Source organism: Miniopterus natalensis, chromosome 10 (genome assembly GCF_054644295.1).
Source record: "Miniopterus natalensis isolate mMinNat1 chromosome 10, mMinNat1.hap1, whole genome shotgun sequence".
NCBI lineage: Eukaryota > Metazoa > Chordata > Mammalia > Chiroptera > Miniopteridae > Miniopterus > Miniopterus natalensis.
The window spans coordinates 65925636-65935599 of NC_142090.1; positions in this window are offsets into that span (position 1 = coordinate 65925636).

A 9964-nucleotide genomic window follows, 5' to 3' on the forward strand; every position below is an offset into this window, starting at 1 on the left:
GTATATAGTAAGTAAAATCTCTTTTTTTTAGATCTGTTTCATAAGATGAAGAATGATTAGACCACCAACCATACACCCTCTGCGGCTCTCTCTCCTTGGTCAGGAGCTGCTTCCTTTCTCTGACACAAGTTACTTTGATCTCTGCTTCAGCACCACCACTTCCACGTCACTAGTGCATCAGCCTTCTCCATGAACCAGCATCCTCTTTTTCATCATCCGAGTCTGTGAGGCCATCCGGAAAGGGTAACCTCAGCACCAAGTCCTTATAGCATCCCTCCTTGGCACCAACAACTAACTAAATCAACTGTCACTGCTTATTGCAAGTCCAAAACCTTCCACCATTCACTGGCCCAAGAGGAAATTGGAATGACCCAGACAGAGTTACAAACATACTTCAGGACCATATCATAGAGGCCAGGAGGCAAGAATTTCCTGGTTACGTGCCCCTGCCCCTCCCTGGGTTGTGGGCAAGGGGAAAATTCTCATAGAAGATTTGGGCAGAGAACCAATGACATTGTTAGAAAACCTTAAATAGAATCACGGTAATCTTCAAAAAGATGGGGCTGTAATATCAGCCAGTCCTACCAGTAAATAATTATCTTTTCTTTGATCTCTTTAGAAGTTCAGAGTGTTACTGTATTTTATTCGTGTCCACCATTTTAGAAGATTAAGTGTAATTTAATTAATTAAATTTTTAAAAATATGTTTTTATTGATATTTAGAGAGAGAGGAAGGGAGAGGGATAGATAGAAACATCGATGAGAAAGAAATATCATGGATCAGCTGCCTCCTGCACGCCCCCACTGGGGATCGAGCCCCCAACCTAGGCATGTGCCCTGATGGGAATCAAACCATGACTGCTTGGTTCCTGGGTCAACGCTCAACCACTGAGCCACACTTGGCTGGGCCGATTAATTTATTTTTTAATCCTTACTCATCGATATGTTTTTATTGATTTTAGAGAGAGAGGAAGGGGTAGGGAGAGAGAAAGAGAAACATCGATGAGAGAGAGAAACATCGATGGGTTGCCTCCCCTACGTGCCCTCACCTGGGATGGAATCCACAACCTAGGTATGTGCCCTGACTGGGAATCAAACCCACGAACCTTCAGTGCACAGGATGATGCTCCAAACAACCGAGCCACACTGGCCAGGCTCAAGTGTATTTTATTAAGAGAGCCTGATCATTTTGTTTATGGTTCAAGGAGGAAGAAACATGGCCAGCTCCCTATCTGGCCCATGCACTTTATCCCTACACTTAAGCAAAATAAAAAATACTACATGTCAGAGAATGTCAGTTCTCTCATACAGTTTTCAAAACATAAATACAAAGTTTCTCCAGATATGTAGTGCTATGAGAAATAGGTGTGTTTTTAACCAATTTGACTTCCTCAAAAATGTCACATAGAAGAAAAACTGCTACCTAGTATTCTAATTGGTACAGTCCCTTAGTAAATGAGCCAAGAAATAAAATACAAAAAATAAAAAGTATCTTTCTACATTCATTCAGATAGACAGAACAGACAAATGTGAGGGTGTCTGCCAAGGCTGTCGCTCTCTTCTCTACTTCCCTACCCACATAGATGTAGGCCTAGACAGTGCTTATTCTAGACACCCTGAATTCTTTCTGGTAATATTTATTTAGTTCATGGGTAGACATTTCCTCTAAGCTTATAAAATAAGATTTTCTTTCCTGAGAACTTGGTTTTCGGCTTAGATACAACAGTTAGAGTCTTTTTTTAAAAAAAATGGTAAAATGTGACCTATAATGGGTATTGGTGTGATAGTTGTTGAACATTATATTCTAAGTGATTTCACGCAGTTCTATGTACTAAATACCTTCTATGGTTGATGACAACTGTATTAGTTATCTATTGCTGCATAACAAATTACAACACACTTAGCAGTTTCTGTCTGTAAGTTGGTCAGGCGCAGCTTTGCTGGGTCTTCTGCTTAGAGTCTCACAAGTCTGCCAAGCCTGCTGTGTTCTCAGCTATGTTCTTGAGCTGTAACTCGACTCGGAAAGTATCTGCTTCTAAAGCTCCTCCAGGTTTTTGGCAGAATTGGTTTCCTTGCACCTGTATGACTTAGGACCCACCTTCTCACTGCCTGTTGGATGAAGGATTCTTTTAGGACCTAGAAGCCATCTTCGGTTGCCTGCCAGGCGGCCCTGATGCCTCGGCAGTTCACACCCTGACTCTGCTTACTCAAGGCCAGCAAGAGAGTCTCTCTCTTCAGCTTGCTAAGACAATCTTACGTAACAAAACATAATCATGAGAGTGGCATTCCATAACCTGTGTCAGGTGATCTGTTTGTCAGGAGGAAGTGGGGAAGTGATTTTACAAGGGCATGACTCCACAGGGGCCCCCTAGGGTATGTCTGCCACAATGACCCAATAAATGTAGCCAGCTTTGATCTCTCTGCTAGGCTCTAGGCTACCATGCATTTCCACTTGACACCGAATAGGTATGTAAAAGTGAACATGTAAAAATTTTAAAAAAAGCCTGATCCCTGTTCATGACCCCCAACCAAACCTACTTCTGAAATTTCAGTTGATGATACAATGTACACTTTCCTCAAGGCAAAATCTTCAGAATTGTCCATGATTTACCTCCCTACCCCGCCTACTATAGTCAATCCATCAGTGAGTATAGTTAGCTCGACTTTCAAGTCCCAAATCTAACCACTTATCATATATACTGTTCACCATCCTGATTATAAAAAGCCTTCCTACAAGTATTCCAGCTCTGGCTCCCTATAATGCATTTGATACAGAAAAAGAATTATATTTAAAATAATAATAAGAGGCAGCAAGAGAGAAAACGAAAAAGGAGAGATAAGGGAGAAGACACAGAAAGGCAGAAGGAGAGGGGGAAGTGGAAGAGAGATGAGAAAGTTCAGGAGAGTCGGATGTAGGTGAGAGGGAAAGAGAGAGACAGAAGAATGACCGTATGGGGGGAAATTGAGGAGGGTGGATGACTAAAGAAAGGAGAATTAAGAGAGAACAGAAAAAGACACAATGGAGTCAGCCCTCTTTCTCTCTTTTCCATGTGTGAATTATCAGCAAACCCTACTGATTCTCAATATAGCTGAAACCTGTCCATTTGCCACTACTTCTCTAATACAAGCTATCACCTCGTGTCTGGGCTACTTTAACACTTCCTAAATGGACAACTTATTTATTACATAATGTTTTATTATCATTCCACATTTTGTAATTGGTTCCTTACTGCCTTCATTTTTTGTTGTTGTTCTTAATTCTCACCTGAGGATTTTTCCCCCCATTGCTTTTTAGAGAGAGTGGAAGGGGCGGGGGGATGGGGGGAGCATCAATGTGAAAGAGACACACCGATTGGTTGCCTCCCACACCTGCCCTAACCTGGGAATCGAACCTGCAAGCCAGGTACATGCCCTTGATCAGAAATCAAACCCGAGACCCTTCTGTGCTCGGGAAGACACTGTAACCACTGAGAACACTGGCCAGGGCTCCTTCATTTATTTAGAGTATCCTTCATGAGTCTTATAAAGAATTCAAATGTGCCCTGGCCAGCAAGTTCAGTGGTTAGAGTGTCTTCCCGTGCACAGAAGGGTCGCGGGTTCAATTCCCAGTCAAGGGCATGTACCTGGGTTGCAGGATCCTGGGTTGGGGTGGGTGTGGGAGGCGGCTAATCAGTGTGTCTCTTTCACATTGATGTTTCTCTCTCTCTCTCTCTCTCCCCTCCCCATCTCCCTTCCATTCTCTCTAAAAAAATAAATCAATGGAAGAAATATCCTTGGGTGAAGATTAACAAAAAGAGAGAGAGACAGAGAATTCAAATGCTCATAAGAGCTCGGTGCAGTAAAAAAAAAATTGTGGGGGGCAAAGTATTGATACTGGTGAAGAGGGTGTAGACAATAAATGAGCAAACACAAATGGGGATAATTAGTAATAATGAAAGACTAAATAATGATGTTTAGTGGAGCTAGGTGGTTAGTTTTGCACTTCTCAGGCCCTTAGTACCATTTAACTGAGTAAAAATATATATGGTTCAAATTATAGTAAAATATTTTTCCTTCTTTGACATTTATTCAACAAATATTTATTGTTGACCTATGATATTTCTGGAAACGTGGTCTGGACGATAAAGTTACTTTTTAAACTTTCTGATAAACGTGAACTTTAGGTCCCTTACCTTTTGCAATTACACCTTCCAACTTCAACCAGTGAAAAACTTAAAAGGTAAATGAAACATTGTAACAAAAGAACACCCACATAACTTAAAAATGTGAAGAATTCTTTAATTCAAACATGTTAATTTGGAAAACAGAGAACTATTCTTATAAGGCTATATTTTTACGTTGGAAGAACGCATGATCTGCCCCTTTGCCATACCTGAGAGATGTCTAGGTTACTTATATATCTTATTAACAATTTTATAGGTCTACAGCCACTATGGTGATCAAAAATTTTCCAAAGGTAATTTGTCAAAATGAAATTAACTTTTACTATTTATTATATGAAAAAAATCAGTTGGAGGAATAGTTGAAAATACTGTATTGTCATTTTTTAGCTAGGTTCTATGTGAGGTTTCAATACAGAAAACAGATCAGTGGAACTTCAGAATGATGGTGCCAAGAGGAAATGAAACTCTTCTTCACTGTAAAAAGTATGTAATTAATTAAAAAGAAAAAATTATATAATTAAGTATGCAGACAATTATTATAAACCATATCATCTATTGGCACCTGGGTCTTAATATTTATGAATAAATCCTTCAGTATTTTTTGTTGTTATTTAAGACTAATTTAAGCCACCTGTTTTCTGATACTGTGGACTTAAATCTTGATGTTCAGTAATCTGTATAACAATGTTCAAAGTTACTTGTATATAATATACATGATATCAGCATAAAATAGTTTATAATTACATTCCAGGGTCTATTTTGTGGTATTACAAGAAAAGGTATGGTGAGTACATTTCTGCTCTTTTCAAGTTGGATTCTTTACTTCAGAATCAGTAGAATTCTGTTCCCTCTTATGAGTAAACCACTTAGCTACCCAGAGAACACAGACATCCATAAAAGAAGAAAAGGTAGTTGCAACACATTTTCTCTAAAAATAAAAATACATTGTATGTAGAACTATGAAACTGACACTATGCATTTTATGAGATATAAGAATGATGTCTACCTTTAAAAAAATATAACTAATAAACACAATACTTGAAACAAACTGTGAAGACTTGGAGTTAAGAATTACAAAAATTTACAAAACCAACAGGGACATAAGCATTGAGACACAACACAACTTACCATATTTGGAAATTACAAGAAATGAACTCTGATTTGATTTTAAAAAATAAAAAAATAAAAAGTGATATCTTTACAGACGCAGATAAATTTTATGGCAATTTCTTAGGGAAAAGGCTGTATGTAAACCCACTGTCCATTGCACATAAAACTGGGAACAGTTGACTGCATGGTACAATTTATATAGTTCTCATTCCATAGAGTTCAGTGATTCTAAACATAAAGTCTTCTTAACGTCCTAATAAAACAATTCTCCCAGGCACATCTGCAACAATGACCTCTACATTATTACTCTAGTCAAGTTCTAGTGCCAGGAGTAGGAAAAACAAAATATGTAGAACCTTCTCACAGATGATTTTGTGTGTGTGTGTGTTCTAATGTTATTGATTTCAGAGAGAGGAAGAGAAAGGGAGAGATAGAAACATCAATGATGAGAATCATTGATCAGTTGCTTCCTGCACAACCCCCATTGGGGATCAAGCCCACAACCCAGGCATGTGCCCTGACCGGGAATCGAACTGAATAGTGATCACCTGGTTTATGGGTCGATGCTCAACCACTGAGCCATGCTGGTTGGGCAAGGCTTATTTTTGTTTGGGTGTTCTACTTATTATTTATGCATGCCTGATCTCTTGTGAAACTAAAACCTTTTAGGAATGTCAAGGTTAGAAGTGAGGTTCTGTAATTTTCCATTCATCATCAGATACTAGATTCAAGCATCAGATTGCCTTTCAATTCATTTACTTGGCTGGTGCCAAAGTCTGTTCAAATGTTCCCCGTGTTGTTTAGTTTTGTATTTGAGACTCAAAGTATTGCTTCCAAGTATTCTATGAGCTTTCCAAAATATTTCAATGAAGATAGGTTGGTAAATGTCATAAAAATGATTATATTTTTAAAAAAGTTCAAGTAAATCTACAAGCAAGTGGGGAGGGGAAGCACTCCCAAGCAGATGGTTAACTCTTAACAATAAGTATAATAAAAGTAAAGTACAGATAGAGACCTCCATTCTCTATATAGGCAGGGATCACAGGCCTTATCAGCAGCAAGCAGTTACAGACAGTCCCCCCTCATCACCCCTAAAGGATTTCAGGGATGGAAGTCTCTGAGGAGGGAACGAGACAGCCAGTAAGCCAGTACAAGCAGAAGGGGGAAAACTGAGAGAGAGTTAAACAGCAGTTTGTAGTCATCCAGAAAATCTAGATGCCAAGCAGTTTGAAGACATCTAGTAAATCCTACCTTCCCTAAACTAGGGACACTTATAAGTAAATGGTTTGCACTTCTCCTCTCCAACCAGAGGGTAAATACCTTGAATCACTCTACTCTGGGAGACACAGCAGAAATCCAATTAGTGCCATTTGCCAACCACACCCAAGGACAGATGAAGTTAAAAGAGAATAAACCTCACCCAACAGGCATGACTCAGTGGTTGAGCATCGACCTATGATCCAGGAGGTCAGGATTTGATTCCTGGTCAGGGCACATGCCTGGGTTGCCTGCTAGAGCCTCAGCAGGGGGGTGAGGGAGGCAGGTGATCAATGACTCTCATTGACGTTTCTCTCTCCCCTTCTCCCTTTCTCTCACTGAAATCAACTGGAAAAAAAAAAGAGCAAGAATAAACCTCATTTTGGTACTTCAGCATAAAGCGGATGAATATTCTATTGAGAACCTCCCCTAAGATCTCCCCTAAACTCCCAATCTTTAAAACCCCTCAAAAGAAAGGTCCCAGCCAGTGCTCTCCTTTCCAGGAGCACACCTTAGCCTCCCCCTCATCGTTCTTCCCCCACAGGCATGCATCTCCTAAACTCTAAGGGACCCCAGAAGCCTGCAACCAGGGCAACAATGGGCAGCAGCAGTTCGCCCCAGACAAACCCCCTGAAACTGTCCCCAAGGCCCCCTTTCTCTGACTTAGTGAGCCAAAGCTGACAGGCCTTGGCTCATTTCCACAGCCCTTTCTTGTTTCGCTATCCCCAGCTTTAATAAACATCCTTTTAACTAAAAAAAAAAAAAGGTAAGGCACTGATGATATACTGTATATTTACCATTAGCAGGGAAATAATGATTAAGCAGTAAAAACATGTAAAACTGAGACTGGAAGGTTATGAGCACATCCCAAGCAAAAAGCCAAGCAGGAATGAAACCACAGTGGCAGGAAGAACAAGACAGGAAATGCAGAAGAGCAAGTACTGTAGTGTCCTGGCAAAGTGTGGGCACCTGAATTCCATTTGAAGGCATCGGTATACTGATAAATAGCCATACTAGCAAACACTCAGCCCACATGCTCAGGGCCAGACCCTGAGGGGCAAAAAGTGACAACAATGCGACCAGGTGAATAAAAGGGCACACTGGTGTGGAATTAACCAGCCTCCTCTGCAGGACACAATTCTCTCTTTTTTTAAGGAACATCTTTATTTTATTTATTTAATTTAATTTAATTTAATTATTTTATTTTATTTATTTTATTATTTTATATTATTTTATATTTTATTTTATTTATTTTATTATTTATCCTCACCCAAGGATATTTTTTCCATTGCTTTTCAGAGAGAGTGGAAGGGAGAGAGAGAGAAACATTGATGTGAGAGAAACACACCAATTGGTTGCCTCCCACACTCGCTCAGAATGGGGCCAGGGATCCTGCCTGCAACTGAGGCATGTGACCTTGGCCAAAATCGAACCTGGGACCCTTCTGTCCGCAGGCCGATGCTCTAACCACTCAGCCAAAACAGTTGGGGCGTTATTTCTTTTTTCTAGTATCTGACAACATTCTCTAACTCCTTCTATAGAATGAAATGCAAATGGCATGGTGCTACCATCATCTCATATCAGCTCTTTAAAGCCACTGTCAACTCTTGGTTTATAGGATTCAATATCTATAGTCTGTTTCAAAATTCTGGATATCACATATGCCTGTTTTCTTACTCTTCTTAGCCTCTGTCCAATAAGATCCTAAACATAAATCAGAAAATAACTAATAGTAAATATGAGAGTTTAAGATATGTAATATACAATGATTTTATATTAAATTTAAAAGTTTCATTCAAATTATTTATGATCAGATCAGGCCAGGTGAACAAGAGAAAATGCTTCTACTCAAAGAGAGAGTCAAAGTGTCAACTCCTATTTATTATTCACCCTCATTATTTTAATTTACTTTTCATGAAAGTAATTTCTTTCAAATTTATAGTAAGCAATGTTAACATTTATTTCAAAACCAACATGCTCCTCTATTTCATGGAGCAGCACTGCAAAGATAGTGCAGTGAATGATAAAGATGCAGAGGCACAGAGGAGGCTTTAAAGTTCATGCAGGCACTAAAGGTCAGAAGTGACAATAGGTTCAAAATCCAGGAGAACAGTTTGGGCAACAAGGTAAGAAAATGAAGCAGAGACTAGGCAACACAGGCCAGACAAAAATAAACCTTCTGTATAACAGGAATTTGGAGGCCAACTCTGAATATTAATGGGAAGTATAGAATATCATCATCAAATAGGGCCCCAAACTAACAAACTGAATTTATGACCTATTGTCGCAGGGGAAAAAGTATGAAGTATTGAGTGTCAGTAGTTAATGAAAAGCCAAGACAAGTAGGAACCTCCAGGCTGGAAGATGAAGTAATGTGATAAGAAAGAATAAGTTCATCTAACATTTTTTTCTTTTATTAAGTATGAATTTTTAGTTTTTTATTGAAGTGTTATTACATATAACAAATTGAAATTTCTAAGTGTTCAGTTCAATGAGTTTGGGCGGTTGCATGAAACCTTTTAACTATTGCCAAAAAACAAAGAACATTTATATAACCACAGGAAGTTCTTTTATGTCCCCTTTCCTGTCCATTTCTAGTTCTACTGGAGGCAACCACTTTCTAATTTCTTTAACCATATATTAGTTTTGCCTTTTCTTGGAAATCACCTTGTGACTGTATACTTTTTTTTTTTGTATCTAGATTGTTTTGTACAAAATGTTCTTGAGATTCATCCATGTTGCTTTTATCAGTAGTTTGTTCCTGTTTATTGCTGCCTAGTATTCCATATGAATTGTGAATCATTTGTTTTACTATGTTGATGGATATTTGTTGTGGGTTTTTTTTTCAGTCTTATCTGCCTTCCTGTGCCTCAGCAGAATTCTCCCCATCCTGTTGCCCTGCCCCAACCTTCAGTGTTACTGCAAGACACTTGACAAAAACCTGGAATCCTCAAAGGGATTGCTCCCAGGAATCCTGCCTCTCACATCCTACCTTTGAGCACTTACGGCCTTTGGGACAGAGTTAGAGAGTGGGTGCAGAAGACCCATTCTTTGACTGGAGCTCCATGAGTTTGTAATCTATCATTCCAACCCACACACGGCCATTCAACACTTGGCTGGTTTCCGGTTACCGGTTTACGGTGCATTCACTTAGTAAAAGTTACTTGATGTACCATACACTGTTCTGTAGGAAATGAAAGAAACTGTCATTCTCTTCTCTCTTAGGAAGCTCTCATTACCTTCTGGATTTAAGTTTATTAAAGTTTCCTTGTGCCCTGAGCTCTCTGATAAGCTTTTTAACTGATTTTTAACAATCTTCTCTGGCTTGTGCTTATTGTGAAGTGGAGCAAGTCTCTTGTAACTTTATAAACCCTGATAGGACTTTCTTATCTTACAAAAGTTTCAGAATACCTCCTCCAGGGTTTCTGGGCCCAA